At 41.1% G+C, this 19,543-nt stretch overlaps 1 long non-coding RNA gene and 1 other non-coding gene across 5 annotated transcripts in view; both read left to right on the top strand.

Annotated features, from left to right (window-relative positions):
* Positions 1-19,543, top strand: part of LOC121067765 — a 65,956-nt gene that overhangs the window by 27,938 nt on the left and 18,475 nt on the right. For 3 of the 4 annotated variants that reach the window (XR_005818432.1, XR_005818434.1, XR_005818435.1), the window contains exon 4: positions 7,863-11,193. This is a non-coding gene — a long non-coding RNA (uncharacterized LOC121067765). Of the gene's footprint in view, positions 1-7,862; positions 11,194-19,543 lie in introns of those variants that run through there. The other variant, XR_005818433.1, reaches the window with a different exon arrangement.
* TRNAE-UUC lies at positions 12,825-12,896 on the top strand. The gene has a single exon. It is a non-coding gene; the product is annotated as a tRNA-Glu (tRNA).

Here is a 19,543-nt window from a genome sequence, read left to right as displayed (position 1 = left end):
TGGCTACAGTATCCATAAGTGTTAGTAGTAGGAATGCTTTCTGTATTATTCAGCTCTTGCTCTGTGAATTTTAGTAGCACTCTCATAGGGTCAGTTCTTCTTGCCCCTGTTGGTGTAAGTCTCTCAAACGATGTGCCAAACCTCATCTGTATGTGTTATGAATCTACTTGTCCACATAAAAATGACAAAATTTCAGGTTGGCAATCTCTCTTTCTCAAAAGCATCTTTATCTAGAACTTTTTTCGGTAGAGGAAAAAAATGCATCCATCATACTCCATCTGCTCTGTCATGCAAATACTGCCTTGTCACTACTGAAAGGCCAGCCTGTCTCAAAGCCTCACAGATTGAATGCCATTTTCCGCAGCTCATTCAATAGCAGAGCTAGCTGCCTGTGGGTGTAGAGAAATCGAGTTAGAGGCTATAGCTGAGTGTGCTTTAGGTAGTGTAGAGGGCAGCACCTTTGCTCAAAGGGGAACTTTTCATTTAAAGATAAATCTGTAAACGTATAAGAAATGAAGTTGCACTAAATAGTAATTGTTAGTTTCTCTCTACCCAAATTTTGCTGCTGATGTGACATCTTAAGTAACTTTTAAGTGCAGCTTTGCAGTTTTGTTGTTACCCAAGCTGAAAATCCTTTTTACCTTCTTAAAACTTTGGGTTTTAAAAGACGTTAGATCTTCTGGGGAAAAGGACCAGCTCTTTTGTTTTTCTGGCATAGTGTGAAAGCTGGCTGTTGAGTCATGTACTCTTGATGCTGGTAATGTTCTTGATATTTCCTGAAGAAAAAGTGGCTGGAACAGCATTTGTCACCTGAGCATATCAGAGTGGGAATGGGCAAGCAGCACGTGTAAAACAGAGGCATTTTTGTTTGTTTTTTTGCAGCTTTGGTTGGGGGGGATGACTTGTAGAAGAACAAGTGTTTACTTGTAGAGAATTTGAGGGAGAGAGGCTAACAGAGAAACTATGAGCCTCAAGGGTCTTTGTTACAATTAGAGCCAAGGCTCGTGAATTAAAAATTCCAGTTTAGAGAGTACATATAAATTACCTCTTGTTTTAACCTGACAAAGACTTGCAGTTGTACGGAACAAAATAGGAATTGTGCAAAGGTTTTCTGATGAAATTCAAAAGCAAGGTGAAACTTGCTTGTAGGTTTTATATTTAATTAAGCACTTAGTCAGGTTTGCAAAAGACCTTGCCTTCCCTCCTAAGTCCATGATCAGACTGCTCAGAGAGGAGCTTCTGAGACTGCAGAGCTCATCTGAATCGGGGAGGTTCCAGAGCTTAGTTTAGGTATGAAAATAGAGGTGTTCTTTGGGTATTACATGTCAAGTAGTTTGGGGGCTTTCTGTGAAGCAGTTTACTTCAAATTCATTTTTGGGGGGATGCTGCTGCTTTACTTCCAGGTAGGTTCTTCGCCTTCCTGTCAGAATTATACAAGGTAAATCTTACAGAATGCTGTCCACCTTTGTGATTTTTATTTTTTCCTTATTAACATCCAGATTGTACAACATCCATGTTAAGAAAACATAACTGCTCCAAAAAAGCTTTGTCATGTATTTATTTCTGCAGCTCTTCTAACTTTATTCAACTTACAAAACCATACAAAAGAAATCAAAGAGGGAGGTAGACTTAAAAATTTCAGTTGAAACCTCAGAGTTTTGTTAAAGCCACTGAGTCATAACAGAGATTTTTTACTCAATCCTCTTCCTAGCCATCAATCTAAAAAGTTCTTTTTCTGTTATTTTTGTAACATAATTTCCTTTAATTCTTTGTGTTTTTTTTGATTTTTTTTTTTTACAGTAGACTGCTTTTTATGTGTACTGAGTTGACTGCATTTGGTAATAAAAATGAACATGTTTTTGTTATATCATGCAATAAGCCTGTATTGAAACTACAAAGCCAATTTCTTACATTATTCATGTATCTAAGAAATTAATTAGACATTAAGTTTTCCTAATGTAAAAATCCATAGGTTAGTGTATATTTGTTGTAAAAAATATGCTAGTAAGCAAAACAAAATACTGAACAATCGAAGATCTCACCAACATCCAAAACCATTTTGCTTGGTTCTGTGTTAAGCAAAAATGACCTTGTTTAGATTTTTTTTTTATCACTTAGCAGTTTTCTTTGGTTTCTGTGAGTTCTGGTGCTCTCTAAAACGTTTTTTCTTTAGAGTAAGACATTAATAGCAGTGAGAAAGAAGGCTCTATCTATAACTAGCAAAGCTGCAAATTCTTGCTAAGACTAAATAATGTTGCAGGTCACATTTGGGATGGGGGAGTGGTTTCATTTTTTCATAGTTTTTAATCTTTGCACTAATGGTCTAGAACAAGTCCTGCACTTTGTGCAAGTAGGCTTTGAAACTTTTCTAATTGGTGTCTTTTAACAGCAAAGTGTGTAATTGCATTTGGAAGTCATGCAGCAAAAAATGGTTTTGTGCCATGTCCGTCTTGCTGAAACCAATCTGTACCAGCAAGGAAATGCAAATTTTGATACTTATTTACATGAAGAAATGAGGAAAACTCTGTTATCAAAATTTTCTGAGTAAAACCATCTCAACCAGAGACACTCGTGAACACTTGAACTCTTGTCAAAAATTGCAGAACGGGAGGAGTTTCCGCTGTAGCACAAGGACAACCGTGCTAATCCTCGTTTCACAGAAAAGTTTTATTTAGCGTAGCAACCTTGTTGCTAAATACTCACCAATGCTTAGCAGCTGTATCTCAGGAGACTAAAGCTATGTGGGAACAGCCTGGACGTGGAAGTGGGGGGCAGAGATGAGTGCCATGGCCAAGGTGTGAGGGAGCAGGGGATTGAACCTTAATCAGAGGTGGCTGAATCTAAAGCTGCTTGTTAGCGTCCTGCACCCAGAGAAACTGATCTCTGTCCTTACAGGTTTGTATTTTCATTTTTGTATTTTTGCCTGCACTGTTAACAAGCAAATGAGCCTATCTGATAAGCCCCGAGGGCTGTTTCTCAACGTTGAAGTGAGATTTTCTATTTTGTTCGACTTTCCATTCAGGGCTGATGTCCACGCTGGATCTGTGCACCCTAGCAGTTGGGGCTTTGCAATAAATATCCATGCCAGCCTGGTGCAGAAGCTTGAACCATCAATTCTCTAGGTTGTACTGACATCTGGTGGCAGTTTGTATGCTTAAATTGTGTTTCAAACGTGTTCTGGTCGGAGATGAGGCAATTACCTATTTACAGTCTGCTTTCTTCTGTATTTCAGTAAACTTAGAAAAAACATGGCTCTGTTTGCTGGCTGCTATTTTCCCACTACCTTATTTCTGACTCTTGAAGGGAGAAAAATAGTTTAAAACTGCTGAAAATGTGTTTTTTTTTGTTGTTTTTTTTGAAGCTAGTTTAAAAATGTATTCAGAACTTTAGTTTCAGGTTTGTTTTTAATTTTGTGTGTCCTGTAGCAGTTGCATGGAGGAGTCCTGCCCCACTTTTCTTCAAAGTGCTGTGAAGTGACTATTTTGAGAGGGAAATGAATGGGATAGTTTTCTTCCTTTGAAGCCTTGGGCACTCGCAGTTGCTAAAGGAGATCTCTGAGGTGCATCTCCATTTTCTGTCTTCCCCTTTAGAGATCCTGGGGCTTCTCTTTACATATCCAGATATATACATACACACTTCCAAAATGTAATGCAGAATGCTCTGAATGGGGAGAAAACAAGAATTCATTGATGTGATCTTTAAGCAATTGAATAATATTACCAGGAACAGAAGTTGCTGGACACACTTCCAGGAGGAGGCAGGTGGGAAAAAAAAAAATAATAAAAAAATCTTGGCAATTTGGAGGGAAATGCTTCATGTAGAAGGAGAAAAAGGAGGTGAGCAGTTTGTAGTCTTCATAGCCATGTCAGGCTTTTCTTCTGGCCATGAAAGGATGGAGACATAGGAAAGGGGGATCCACTAGACTCCAGCTAAGCATGAAGGATGCCTACTGATTTGTCTACTCCTTCCAAATCTTAATTCTTGCTTCAAATGCACATGACTGTTATGTCATGGTGTTGCTAGCTGCTTTTTGGTGACTGGAGGGATCAGTAGAAGAGGCAATTTGGGAAATATCTCCAAAAGTAAAAGCCACGCAGTCTTTCTGCAATATTCCACTGGGCAAGCAAGGGTTTTAAACACCTTGAAGCTTTGACTGGGACTGCTTCTTTTTAAGCTCTCTGTATCCAGGATGGGAATTCAGCCTGAGTATTTTGATCCTCGTATGTGCCACTTCAGATGGATCAGGCCACCTGTCTGTGGTCAAATCAACCTTCCTTGTGTGCATTATAGATGAATTTTGAGTGGTTTTGGACGCCATTTCAAGCTTTCATTTGTAAATAGAGGTATAAGGGGGCTTACCATGTAAATAGTGCCTCATTAGTTTAGCTAATGCCATAATATCTGCAATGTTCAGTGACTCTTTTCCCCATTTTAGTGGTAACAAATGCATGAAAAGTAGCAGACGTCAATTCATTTGTCAGGCTGTAAGGGTGTTATACCTCACGCAGGAAAGAAAGAACTCTCTCCCTGTTTCCAAACGGAGGGTCGTATTTTCAGGTCGTGTACTGTCGGGTGTTATAATCAAGTGGTTCTTGATTTTAACAAATATTCTGTAAAGTGAGCAGTGAGTAATTTGTGTATGTTGGCACCCAACTTCTTGTCTTCACAAGCAATTAAATGTCTAACTTGCTAGACAGGGAATACAATAGGGGTGTTTTTTTTCAGTACTTCCATCTCATGCTTCATTGTGAAATAAAGTGAGCGAGCAATGGCAGTCCCTTTACGGTGTGGCCTGTATTGTGCAATTCCGGATCTCTTCCAGGTGACAGCGGGGCACTGCTTCAGTTGGGTTTTGGGGTGGTTTTCCTTGTCATTGTCACATTCTTTCAGCAGCCACTTCCTTCATAACTCTCTGTATTACCTTTTACAGTCCTATCCTTTGAGTGTAGGGCAGCCAAGGGAAGGAGAGCAGGTTCTGGGGTCAGCCAAACAGAGTTTCATTAGCTCCTTGCCTCTTTGAGACCTGGGGTAAAAGGCTTCACTGCAGCAGTTTGTTCTTACGTTGTAATAGCTTTGCTGAGACCATGCTCACCCACGTGGCTGGCTGTACCAGTAGTGCCTGCCCTTAGCTGCCGAATTCCAGCATAGCCCCGTGCAGGACTTGGCTGGCAAATCACCATTTTTTTTCCTTCTCAGACAGCTATGGAAGGGCCTGCTTTGCAATGAAAGCTGGTTTTCTTTGCTGCTGGCTGTTTAGATGTAAGCGAGGAACTGTGCCTAACATGTGGTAAACGCCCACCCCTTTGGCAAAGGGGCATGATGTACTTAACTTTCTGCCCTTCCCCAAGTACCTCGCCTTACAAGCATTATTCAGACTTCATAAGTATCGATTAAAATGAAATAGCCACCTGAAGTGGCTCAGAAGTCAAAGGCAGGTGATAGGGAAGCTGTAGAAGTAGTGGACCTGTGTTTAATGTGATCATTTAATTGCTGCCATGTTCTCCTGTCACACGTTTTGAATGTAATCCCTTCAGAGTAGGAGTTGCTTTGTGTGGAGTATAAATGTGGTGTTTATCAGAAGATTTCCTCAGGTTGCTTGCAGTTGTTATGAATATCTGGTGGGCAGCATATCTGAAACGTATATGCAAAACTGACTTGAAAGTCCTGAATCACTTGTATCACTCATTTAGATGCTGAAGGAGAACATACAGCAAATTTCAGAAGGGATTGTGGCAGTCCATAACAATATCAGACAATAATATATTGCTTAGCATTTTTTCTGATATTTCTTGTTCTGAATTTCAGGTTTGCTTTTTCTTCACCTGTTTGAGTATTTCCTTGTCACTGCATCATTTGCCTTGATAAGTTTTTTTTCTTTGTGTGCAGACAGTATGTTCGCTGGCTCTCATAAATTTTCTTCGAGATAAGCTCGAAGCTCGTAGCTACAGTAGTTCATAGGCATATTTTGAAAGCAGATTTTTCTTCCTGAAAAAAAAAGCCAAAGCAGTTCTTTTTTTTTTTTTCCCTACTGCTTTCTCTTTAGCAAATATATTTTTGCTCTCTGTATTTTACATGGTTGTGTTTTTTTGGTCTTAGGGAGATAGTGCTGAGAGGGAAATGTAAATAGTTTTTAAGTTTCCATATAATTTCTATGTATTTATTTTCAAAGTTGTCTGATTTTAAGACCCAAAGTTTGAATTGTACAGGGAAAATAAAACAATAGCAAGTAGAAGTTCTAACCAACAGTAATAAAAGATGCAAATCAAGATGATGATATGATTCATCACTTGAGTAATATATAAAGAAGAATTTCATCATAGCCCTTAGCGGATCAAAATAGGATCTGTTAACAATAGAAGTATCAGATGCCTGTCTGCCAAAGGATGAGAGCGCCGTGGTAATTTCAGTGTGAAACCACAACGGTATTGTATTTTCTGCTCTCTCTTGTCAAGGGTTGGAGTCCCTTCCGTAAATCATACTTCAGCTGGAAAGCCGTGAATGGGAAATGTAAGGCCTGGCCCTAGACAGCACTTTTTGAGTGGAGTTTTTAGGAGAAGCTGCATCTTCTGAGCGTAGCACTAGCGTAAGGAAACTTAGCTGCTGACCAGAGAACTTGTTTATTCATCAGGGACAGCCTGAGGAGGAAACTTTGTCATTCTTGCAGTTCCTTGGTCAGAAATGCTTAGCTGCAGTTCCTATTACTTTGTAGCAGACTGGAAGTTGAAGGTGATCTGTACCTTCTGATTTATTATTTCAGCTTTTCAGGTTCCTGTGCATCTCCTGTGCCTTCCTGTGAATTAAAAAGTGGGGCATGCAATTACATCGTCCCCCTCTTTCTCTCTCCTGCTGCTGTAGTTCTTTGTCTTGACCAAAGCCAACGGGGGTTTTGTGACTGCAGGAACAGGGCTCTTAGATATGTGACCTGATTTCCAGAAGTACTGGAATGAGATGCAGCTCGTGGTAGAGGAGAAACTTGTACATGAACAGTAACTTATTCCAACTAAAACATACATTGAGCCCAAAGGTAAGCTGTTTCTTCAGAAAACTTTTTAATATACTGTGCCGTGAAAGGAACGGCTTGGTGAGAACAGCACCAGTATTGGGGCAACCCCTTCTGTGGATTAGGTGCTCAGATAAAGCTCCTCTGCCTTTTCAGTAGCAAATGAACTTTTCTTAACTTAGGTTGTTCTGGTTCTGTGAGGTGATTCAGGTCCCCAGTTACTTGCACATCTGGTTTTGCACATGCTTTATTTTTTTAAAGCAGAGACTATTAATAATCTTCTTGCGAAGTGTTTCTTATGTTGTACTAAAACCTGTTTAAGTGGATTTTTACCCTCTTCTGGGGGTTTTGGCTTTTATTCTACGTGAGCAAAACTTTTTGCTATGTATGATTAGATTATCTTGGGTTTTATTTCTTTATTATTTTTTTCCTTTTCTCTTTCTCCTAGAGATGATATATCTAAAGAAACTGAATACTTTATCTGTTTCTGAGAGGAATGTATCATTTCAAACATATCTAGACTGCTGTTACAATCATCTGTTACTGTATAATTGGAGACTGAAGCTTATCAAGCCATAATCTTTAAATGTATCCTTTTCCTCACGGTACTCAAAGACACCCTAAACCCATCGTTCCTCTGATAATTAAAAATGAGCTAGATATTGTGTGTATTCCTCTAAGCCAGCACTGTAGGATACTGCTCTTAAATTGTGTTAAAAGCTTTCAGTCCTTTAGATAAATTACATGATAGCTTTTACTTGTGGAATGCAAATAGTCTTTTCTACCTGAGTCTTTTTTTTTTTTTTTTTGTTAGTGTATTCATGTGCACTCATTAAAATGTTGAATTCTCTCTTTTCTGCAGGCACAACTTGAAGAGATTCAGGAGCACTCTGGAGTGAACCGGCAGGAAGCCTTGTAATACAACTGTGGCAATGAGAGTGGCTGTCCTCGGGAGATGCTGCAGCTCAGCTTTATCATGATCTTCTTTCTTACATATGCACAAAGGACTTAATTTTGTTCAGGATTCGTATGGTGTAAAATAGTCATGGGTATGAGTTTTTTTTCCTCCTTTTACTTGATGCCTACATGTTTCCTGCAGTCAGTGATGAAGTCTGTACTAAGTCTGCTGACATTTGGTCTGCTTTCAAGAGTTCTGAGTGACAGGTACTGTAAACATCCTACACTCTCAGCTGTGGAAACTTAGAAGGCTGGGAGAAGGCTGTTTACTCTCCCTGCCTCGGAAATCATCCGGAGGGCAAGGATGGAATATTGTGAACTCCATGTTCGTTGTATTTCTGACAGCCTGTATTTCTTATTTTATGTTACAGTGTCAGTAAACAAGTGACAGCATTATATCATGCCGTCAGTGTCTTGCATTCTGACTGAGGTTCGAACCCATAATAAGAAGGGCCTTGCAGATATGCCTTATCTGCCCTCCTGGTGTGAGGGAAACTTAAATAGTAGAAATAATACGTTACAATACCTTCATACTTAAATATGAGATAAAACAGACCTATTCTGCCATTTGTTCATAGGTAGTGATACATACAAGTTACAGTGGAGACACTTTCAGGTTCATGCATCAGAAGTCTATTTAATGGAAATCCTCCTTAAATGTTTGTGTCTTGTGTTCTAAGATTCAGTTCATGTTTTCCTACCCAAAAGAACTAGGAATGCCTGAAGGTAAAGAAGTTCTGGGGGACTTCAAGTTTCAGTTTCTTTTCAAAGAAATTGAGGTGTCAACAATGATTAGCTCCATCTCTAAATTAACTGAATTAAAGATGCAAGAGTATTTACCTTACATTCTCTACTTGCTTTTGTCTGCTACTTGCTATCCAGACTATATTATTCTTTGTGCAATCTCTCTTTCTCTTCTTCCTTGTTTCTTTCTATTTCCCATTAGCTAAGTAGGGCTTCTCACTTTAAATGCAGAATAAGCTTAAACATTTTTTATCCTTTTAAATCTAATACCCTACTGGCACAGTCTAAATCCTCATGAAATGTAATTTTACAGCTATTCTTAAGCAGTGACTTTGGCAGAAAGAATATTATTCCGCCACTTTTTTTTATTTCTTTATTGGAAGGGACATCTTTTGTGCTTTCTAAGAAATTTTTCATAATGCGGATAAGTTCAAAGATCACCTTCTAGCTCCTTTTGTGATAGCATTCTTAAGTCTAAAGATCCTGCTGCTTCAGTTTTTTAGCAAAGGTATTTAAATAAAAATCTCTGGTATAAGAGATGTTCTAGAGAGTTTAAATATCAGGGTTCAGAAAGTGATGGAGGTAGAAAGAGAACAGCAAAATGGTAGAAGATCGTGTAAGGATTTTCTACAAAATGGACAAAAAAGAATTCAAACCATTAGGTAGATCTCAAAAAAAAAAGTACATGATTTAAAAAGGGTACATGATTTGAAACAATTATTTGGAAAAAGGAATTGGAGGGGAAAACAGCGTCATGGAGTCTTAGTGCTGTAGCCAAGGAGTATGTTCATGAGTTGAGGTCTGGCTGTGCAGTAACAAGTACCACTTTTTCGGGTTTGTGGGGTTTTAACTCACGATTTGTATAGTGATGTTACAAGTAAGGTTAATCTTACAAAATGATTGTTTTAAGGAGAAATGAGCTGTTCAGGCTAGTCAAACGATAGAGGGTAGTATTTCCTAACACACATGGTTCCCTTGGCAGAGAGAGATCTCCAAGGGTGATGGAGCACACAGCTACATCCTCCACTGTATGGCAACACTGCTTGTAGGCTGTGTTGCTGAGGAGAGACCTCCCCTTCAAAGGAAGTAGCATCCTGAATTTGTGTGTGTTTTTATTACTATTATTTTATTTAGATTTGCTTTAGGTTTGGAACCATTATTTTGTGTCAAACAGAAAAACTTCTCTGTATTTAGCATTACCTATTTGTTGTCTAATGGTGAAATTCCATCTTTGATTTTATCAGTGTAAGCTGGGAGTGTTGGAGCTTTTCTCATGCATTCTTCCCTGGCCACTCTTTCCTGTCCTTTAACTTGTGCTGATACTGATGTTTGTTTAAACAGCGAGCTAGCTCAGTGGCTTGACCCAGCTGAAAATTAAACAAGCAAACCAGCTTTTATCTGAATCAGCTGAGTAACAGCTTACTCCACCACTGTGATGCTGTTGCCTAAAATGGTAATTCCTTCACATATGGCCACTTTTTGAAGGACTAGAACAGAGTTTACGCTAAATAGACCATCAAATCCTAATACAATAAGAAGGCAAAATCACAGGAATTTGTATATTTTTGTATTTTATTTGGTATTATTCTGTCAATGCTGTTTGAAAGCAATTGGAGGTATGGTGCTAAGATAAATTCAGATAAAATTGCTTTAATTAACATTCTTGATTAATTGAAATCCATTCATGCTTCTGTTTCTTTGAAAGCTTTGTTTGTGAAGTCTAGCGGGCAAATTGTGTTGGACATGGGGAGCTACCAGTAATTTTGCTGCCTCCACACCTTTAATTGTAATGGTATCCTCTGATGTATTTGCACAAGGCCGAGCATTGTATAAATTGTGTTACTCCTAGATCATAAGGTTTTTTTGTGTGTTTTTTTTTTTTTTCCCAGGTATCAGTTGCCAAGCCAAAGGCAAGCAAAATGTCCTTTTCTCTTGTTAATCTCATACTTGAAAGAGTCGAAGATTCTTTCCAGTCAATCGATTACACACAGAGCTTTCCCATTGTGAAGAAACATACAGGGCTTTTTCAAAACCCTGTTGCCTGTAATGAGTTTTGGATTGGGTCCACAGAGATGTAATTTGGAGAGCTACCACAGCAAGTCATCTGTGGGAAATCTTTGTTTGTAGGCATGGGCTTTTTCTCCTTAACGTGTGCCAAGATGCAAAACTGACTTTCTCCATGTTATTCTTGGCACTGCTCAGGAGAGTATCATTCTTACATGTTAAGCTCAACATGCTCAATCGACTGATTGATTTTGAATGAGGAGGAAGAAGGTAGTTATTACTTATTATATTTCCTTATTGTTCGGTGTAGGAGCTAGTGAAAATTACAATATCCAAACTTAACACAGGTGAAACATGACTTTTTTAAGTTTGAAAGTGCTGCTAGTGAGGGAAAGGAGAGATGAAGGGGAAAGAGGTGACTTCTTATCCAGAGAGAGGAAAATGATAACCCTGTTCCTTTTCAGTACAAACACTTCCTTGATAATACAGTGAAAGAGGGCAACAATTGTCCTTGATGCTTATACAAAAGTTGAGGATTTCTTTTATGCAGTAAATTTCACTGTCAGTGATTCTAATTCTGTGCATGAGAATTTAAAGTGCTATCGCAAGCTATTGTACTTTGAAGACCTCTGTTTTAAATTCAAAGGAAAAGAAAGTTTGCTTTGAATGAAAGAGGGGAAGAAAAAGACATTATGTGGACTTCAGTCATAACTGCCCCTCAAATGAGCGGGTTCTAGATCTGAAATTTCTCTGCTATAATTGAGATAAAAAACCATGTAAAAGTAACTGTCCTTTTACAAAATGTAAACAGGTGTGGAACATCTAATATTAATATGCATTTATATGCAAAAAGCAGATGAATGTATAATAGCATTCATTAAAGCGTATTACAGTTTAAAATAGATTAACTTAGTTAACATCTGAACAAACGCTTTTGCTTCAATTCTTGCTTCCTCCCAACTTAGGTTTTCCTTTTTATAAACCTCCTTGCACACTGAGTCTCTTAAAAAAGCACTTCTAATAAACAGAATGCAGAAGCTGAAGCTTCTTTTATTCTTGTGTGAAACTTCGCTTCTTGTCAGCCCTGGGCTCTATCCAAGACCTACTTAGCTACAGTTAGGCTTTTATTTCCTTATTTTGCTTTGTTAGCCTGAATTAAATGGAAAATAGGCTTCTGTAGCAATTGCTTCATATAATGAGCAAAGTTTAACTAACCAGTGCAGTCTGTGTCTACAAAGTATCTCGGAAGAGTTGAGGGCTTGCTTATTTTAGAGAGTGTAACGTGATGGCTAAATTACATCTCATTTCACTCTCCAAAAGGGAGATTTGAATGAGGCTGTGTTGCATAAGCCTTACACTTGCAACACTCACTCCACTCCACGGGAGGAAATAGTTTTGTTCCTGCTGCAGTTAACAGGAAATTTTTGTTGCTGCCTCCATCCTGTTATTAAGGTGTTGAAATAATACTGCAGAGAGAGGGACTAATCCTGGCTTTGGACAGTCTCTGCACTTCATTTTCTCTTTTGCAAAAGAAGACGATGCCTTCTCACCAGGGAGGGTACAGTAAGCAAAGAAACAGAAAGAAGAGTATTTCTTTTTGCAATGAAGCATGTTTCCTAAAATCATAAAATCACAATCTGGTTTGTCTCATTATGTTGCAGCCTTTCACAGTGATTCAGAGAGATGGTACTGCTCGGTTATACTACTGGGGAAGAACAAAGGACGTGCTTACTGCAAGACCTAGTGCAGCATTATCATAAAGGCTGCTAAAAGCTCCCTCTTGTGCTTTTGGTGTGATGCCATCCTCCCACCAGCTCCAAGCAGGCTTGCAGCACCTCTTCTAGTGGTGGTTTTGAGCATGGACATACAGGGCAGTTTGTGCAGTCATACCCAGGTAGCTGGGGTACAGAGGTACATTGCAGCACAGAAGGCAGCTCCAGGCCAGCCTCACCCCGCTTTCTGAAACCCTGGGCATTCTCTTAGACTATGGTAGGGTCCAAGCCACCCCTGCTTTATTGCTTATGTCAGCAGGAATAACTTCCACTTCACCAGATGTAAAGCTGAAAACAAGTCAACATTTTACCTACCTTTTCAGATCCTTATTTATGCATCATATCCCTCCCTGGTGGTCTAGTGGTTAGGATTTGGCGCTTTCACCGCCGCAGCCCGGGTTCGATTCCCGGTCAGGGAAGAGTTTTTTGATGGGCAGAGGCCAATGGGATGAGGTTCAACGTGGCTAAGTGCTGCCAGGTCCTGCACTTTGGTCGCAACAACCCAATGTAACGCTACAGGCTTGGGGCAGAGTGGCTGGAAAGCTGTGCAGAGGAAAAGGATCTGGGGGTGTTGGTTGATGCTTGCCTGAACATGAGCTGGCAGTGTGCCCAGGTGGCCAAGAAGGCCAACGAGATCCTGGCTTGTATCAGGAATAGTGTAGCTAGCAGGACCAGGGAGGTGATCGTCCCCCTGTACTCTGCTGGTGAGGCCGCACCTCGTGTGCTGTGTTCAATTTTGGGCCCCTCAGTACCAGAAGGACATCGAGGCCTTGGAGCATGTCCAGAGAAGGGCTACGAAGCTGGTGAAGGGCCTGGAGCACAAGTCCTGTGAGGAAGGGCTGAGGGAGCTGGGGTTGTTTAGTCTGGAGAAGAGGAGGCTCAGGGGAGACCTTATTGCTCTCTACAGCTACCTGAAACCTGAGCTGGGGGTCAGCCTCTTCTCACAGATAACCGGTGACAGGACTAGAGGGAATGGCCTCAAGTTGTGCCAGGGGAGGTTTAGGTTGGGAATGAGGAGGCATTTTTTCTCAGAAAGAGCAGTCAGGCATTGGGACGGGTTGCCCAGGGAGGTGGTGGAGTCACCGTCCCTGGGGGTGTTTGAGGAAAGGTTGGACGTGGTGCTTAGGGACATGGTTCAGTGGGTGACCTTGGTGGTAGGGGGATGGTTGGACCAGATGATCTTGGAGGTCTTTTCCAATCTTAATGATGCTGCTGCTGTGAAATGAGCACCGTCACCAGCTGACTTCTGGGCTCTGCATCATTTGAAGGCTGCCTTTCTCGAGTTATTTCTGCACATCCTAAAGCTCCCACTGGCTCAGGTGTTCTGAAAAAATGCTGCAGAGATAACTCTGCTGATGGGACAAGGATAGGTTGATGTTGACAAATGGAATAATTTCAGGATCTGTGAAATTCTTGTTCTCCTTGGCTAGAAATAGATGGCTCTGTATGACTATGAATTCTGTAGGTAGTTTAGCTTTATAGAATCACAGAATCATTAAACACCCCCAGGGACAGTGACTCCACCACCTCCCCAGGCAACCCGTTCCAATGCCTGACTGCTCTTTCTGGGAAGAAATGTCTCCTCATTTCCAACCTGCAACTTGCCTACCTTGCAAACAGTTTTGGTGAGGATGTTGAGATGCCATAATCTAATGCTTAGTTCACAGAGTGCGGATGAATCACGGACAGTGATAGATTTTTCTTATCTTTTTGTCTTCGTAGCTGTGACCACACTCACTGCATTGACATTAATGGAGCCACTAATTAAGATCTTGCAGCTTCAATATGTGCAATTGATGAAATGCTACAATGTCCTTTATGTGCAGATTGCATGGAAGAGCAGATCAAATCTAAATTGAAATAGATAATGTTTTATTGCCTAGGGGTAATTGTGCATAGCATGCAGCCCTTGAAATTAGACGTGACAAAACTGGTTGTCTCTGGTGCCACTCAGAGCGGGTGTGAGTCAGAGGGTACAGGTTTATGAGGAGTGACCAGACAGATCTGCTCCTTGCTGAGTAGTCAGGTTTGTGTCTGGAGGTCTGTCGGGCTGGTTCCTCAGGGCCTGGCCCTTCTGACGACCATCATAGTGCCTCTGGCTCCAGAAAAGGCCTGTCCTGGGGGTGTTCAGCACCTGCTTTGCACTTGGAACATCACCCTTCTCTTGCTGAAGTTTTCAAGCCCTCTGAAAGTTTCAACAAGTATCCCAACCAAGGGAGACTTGGTGATACTAAACCCTGGGAGAGGAACTCTGTTGCTAACGCAGATCTCTTTTCTGTTTCTTCTAGCGGCAAACCTTATTCTGCCAATGTGTGCTGACCTATACCTTACCCGATGTTTGTTTTTCCTGCAGAGATGTACGTATGTCAGCCTGAACACTTCTCAGTGGGGCTTTGTTGCCCTCTAGCTCAGAGAATTGCTTAGAGCTGTGGGAGCTCAGTGCACACTGTGCGTGTCTCAGGATAGGGAGGGAGCACGACCAAAACTGAGGACAAAAGAAAGTGAATGGAAAATATCTGGTAAGATTTTTCTATGAACTGCTGAGCTCTTCCAAGTGGGGGAGGAAAAGGATTAAAAGTGAGGAGTTTTAAAGACAAATTGAAGTTGATGTTTGAACTGTCAGTCCAGGAAACTCCAGCAACAAACTGAATGGAAAGTTCCCCAGTGAAGCCCACAAAGAATCTTCAAAGACAAATCTGAATGGAGAACAGCAAGGATTTACATCTTTGTGTACAGGAACCGAGTAATTACTGGCAACCAGAGAAGAAACTCCAGATTCTTGGCAATAAAAAGGAAGTGGTCCGGCTCAGAGACTTGGGCTGAGTAGTTTTTAAGTCTTTGAGGAGCAAATCTGATGTTTTGGATACATACAATAGAACAAATTTGTGGAAATGCTGAGGTGGGAAATGAAATGTATTGGTTAGGGCTTGAAAATATGTATACCAATATTTGGTTTCTTTGAGTACATTTTCAGGCTGTAACGATATCTGAAAATATCTCAAATGCATTGCTTACAGCAAGTAAGCTAATGGCCTACAGAGGAATGTACAAGTTCCCACTTCACATCGTGGTCTTGTCAAACGATTTTAAAGCAAGGTTTATTTTGATTATTTTAACAAAAATGCAATTTCTGTTTTTCATTTCAATCTAAAATGAGAGGAACTGTACTGTAATCATCACCTGTAATACAGTGTGAGCAGTTTGAAAAATATATTTGGATTTTAGGTGCATGAAAGTTTATAGTGGTTCCTTGGTTGCCGTGGGTGTTTTTATTATTATTATTATTATTATTATTATTATTATTATTTGGTTGCATTGTTTTGTTTTTTTTTCTTCTTTGGACTTCTCAGCAGCATTGTTATGGTTCACCATGACATCTTTTTGATCTATTTGATATTGCTGGCCTTGTCTTAGGCAGCATTAGGCTGGTTTTATTCCCCTCCTTCCCTCTCTAATCTGTATTTGTGTCTAGCAAAGGGAGGCCTCTCCTATGGGAAAAAAGGAGGAAATAAGGGTCTCGCTTTGGTCCATTTGAGTCAGGAGTCCCATAGCATGCAAAGATTTCTCATGAGGCCTTCACAGGCTTTTTAGTATTGCTGTTTTAACGTTCTTTTCTAGTTCTGCAGGGATGTGAGACTGAGTCATGGGTTGTGTGATCTGAGGTTTATTAAGAGCAAAATCCTGGTAGAGCAGGTGTTATAGGCTAGACCTGTGTGTCCTTGAAGCACTCCCCTCCCACTGTTTCCCCCTCCTGAACTTTGAAGAAACAATTCAAGTGTCTGGTTCCATTTCACTTCAGGTTAACTTGAAAGAACGGTGAATGTGTATGAACATCACCAGCAGGACTGGTTCACCTGCCTTAGCTATCTAGCATGGTATTTAAGGGCTGAATTTAGACCGAGACACCAAAAGTGCATGCAGGGGAAGGAAGCTTCGTTTTTCTTCAAGCAGGAACCACTGGCTTTTTTGTTAGCTGGCTTCTAGGACTTACCTATACATGACCTGGTTCTGGAAAATGTGTGTAAATGTAACAGGATTTTCCAAAAATAATTTGATTTTGATTTTTTTTTAATTGTATTTTAAATTCACAACCTGTTTTAATAATAACATACAGGGTTTATGCATAGACAAGTACTTGACAGTTTGTTGAAAATAAAACCCTTTTGTGGAAATATTCTCTACTTGAATGGGCTTCTGATAACTGTGCTTGCATCCAGACTGTGACTTGTGCATGGACAGTGAGGGGCAAATCTGCAGCACAGGTGCTGGAACTCAACCGGGATGTGGGAGACTGAAATGAATGTCTCTGATCCACCAGGTTCCAAAATGAAAGCAGTTATTGAAATATTGACATCTTCTACAAAACCAGAAAAATCCCAACCTGCGTGTGCTGCCCACCCCCTCTAACTTCCCATGTTCTGACCAACTTCATTCCATTGCTTGTATATGGAATTGATGTTAGCTTTATAATCTGAAGACCGTAACATGCACCTTGCTTGAGAGTCTATTTTCCTAATTAAACCTGTTTCTCATTTCTTAAGTATAGAAGCATCCAGTTATGCTTTGGATCCACTTTTCTTGTGGGAAAGGAGGTGGTGAAAAAAAGAGAAGAGTAGATCTTGTGCAGAAAAGGAAGTAGAGGAGAACTTTTCAGAGAGCCAAAAGGACCAGTGTAATGCCTGCTGATGCTGTCAGTCCTATGGAGATCAACATTCAAGAGACAGGGCTATTCTGTTCTGTGGTTGTGTATTGCTTTTTTTCTGCAGCTCTGGCTCCAAGGAGCTTGTCTGACCCCAACAATGGGAAATTGGTGCCAACCCTCAGCTGATCTGTCTTCCACATCTTGGATTTTGTTGTCAAGGGACTAAACAACTCAAAGAAATAAGGTGAAGAAGAAGGTGGCTGTCCAGGAAGGGGCTGAAGTTGGTATGGTTGCCAGCAACTAGAAATGAGCTCATGGAAAGACTTAGCAGAAGCAATCTGAGGATGGCTTGACTAGAGAGAAGTCTTGGGAGAAGAAGAGAAGCCCAAACCTGGGTAAGGACAGAGCTTACTGGTTGCTGTGCTGTCCCAGCATCTGATTTCACAGGAGAGGAGACAGCATGAAATCCTGCACAAGAGGACTCAAAAGGGAAAAGGTGGACAATGTGCATATATATATAATGAAAAGGCAGCAAAAGATAAGACCTTTTTAGAAGAAAGGACTTGCTAGACCTTTCACTTGACACAGGCTTGAATCCAGCAAGTGCAGAGAAAACTTGTAATTGTCTGGAAAGTACCATCTATACCTATTCTAAGTCCTTTTGTGTGGACTCCCCCCTTGATGAAGCACTAATCCTCCCACACTGGTCCAGTGACAACCAGCTATTGATCACTTTTGAGAGTGCCAGGTCATCTGCCAAGAACATGGTTGTATCATGTTGGTCTGGACCCTACACCATCAAAGGCAGATGCTGGGGACAGCAAAGAATAACAGCCTGATTAGCCTGAGAGTTAATGTGTCACAACGGTCTCTCCACGGGCTCCACGTATGTGTTGCTCAAACCACCTGCATCAAATCAAGATATTCTCAGAATTCTTGTCTTCTAAAAAAAAACAAATTGGAAGGCTTGCTTTGCACGTGATCCTTCTTCGGAGCAATGTTTCAGGGACAGCTCTGCAATGTTGATAGCATTTATCAAACCATGGGGTATTCCTCGTGTTTTCCTCGGTCTTTTGCAGGGTCATTCAGAAGGAGGATCTGTGTTATGACACCCTGCACCACCCATCCTGCCTGCCCTGTGGCTGTCCAGCTGCACAGCCCTGCTTCCGTGCAGGATGTCCTTTGGCTTCAATACACGAAATACCTTTCTAATGCTGCCTTGAGGAAAAACTGAAAATAGTTGGAGATAATGATGTAGTGGTAAAGGTTAGGTCTTCATGAGTGAGGATATAACTCTTACAGAGTTCCAGAGGAGGGCTACAAAGATGTTGAAGGGTCTAGAGAGTAAGACCTATGAGTAGCAGCTGAGGTCCCTTGGTTTGTTCAGCCCAGAGCAGAGCAGGCTGAGGGGAGGCCTCATGGCGGCCTGCAGCTCCCTCGAGGGGAGCGGAGGGGCAGGCGCTGAGCTCTGCTCTCTGGGGACAGCGACAGGACCCAAGGGAACGGCATGGAGCTGGGACGGGGAGGGTCAGGCTGGGTGTGAGGGAAAGGTTCTGCACCCAGAGGGTGTTCGGGCACTGGGACAGGCTCCCCAGGGCAGTGGTCATGGCACTGATACTGATGGGATTCAAGAAGCATTTGGACAACACTCTCAGACACAGGGTTTGGTTTTGGGGTGGTCCTGTGTGGACCCAGGAGTTGGATTTGATGATCTTTGTGGGTCCGTTCCACCTCAGGATATTCTAGTTTTCTGACTGTCATTTCCTACTTCAGGGCCATGTTGCTGAAAAAGGAAGTTATTTTTCTGCTTTAATTCAAGGCGAATGCTGTACTCTGCCTAATCTCCCTGTTCATTTAGGATAGAGGTGATAGACAGTTAAGGCAGTCTGAAATGTTTTTGCAGCTAGCTAGTCCATGAATTTCAGCAGATTTGGCCTATTTTGGGAGGGTTTTTTGAGGCAGAAATTTTTACAATAGCTTGCATAACGGACAGGGCTTGCTTTTGTAAAATCCTCCTAATGTGCCTGCAACTGGTTACCACAGTCTTGGTGCTGATCAGCCTGTAGGTTTCATAAACTTTTTATTTCGTCTGTCGTGTTCCCTGGTTTTGGAGGTTGGGAGAGGTGAGGCCTTCAAGCCTGACGGAAGCACAAAGCTGTTTGCATTTTTCTCTGACCCCAAGTTGCGCAGCTGACAGAGGCTGGCTGTGTTTGCATCTTTCATTTTGCTACCCCTTTTCAAGTTATTTTTGTCACCCTATGAGTAACTTCTCTGCCCCACTGTGTTCTGGAGGAAATGTTTGAGAAAAGGCAGCTAAAGACAAGATGATAAAATCAGACCATCTTAGATGGCTTTTTAAGAATGGCACGGGACTCCACATCATTCCTTCGGTGCAGGAAAGGGAAATCTTTTGTTTGAAGGTTG

The sequence above is a fragment of the Cygnus olor genome, chromosome 3, assembly GCF_009769625.2.
Source record: "Cygnus olor isolate bCygOlo1 chromosome 3, bCygOlo1.pri.v2, whole genome shotgun sequence".
NCBI lineage: Eukaryota > Metazoa > Chordata > Aves > Anseriformes > Anatidae > Cygnus > Cygnus olor.
Note: the sequence above shows the minus strand (reverse complement) of the source record. Positions and strands in the feature narration are given on the sequence as shown.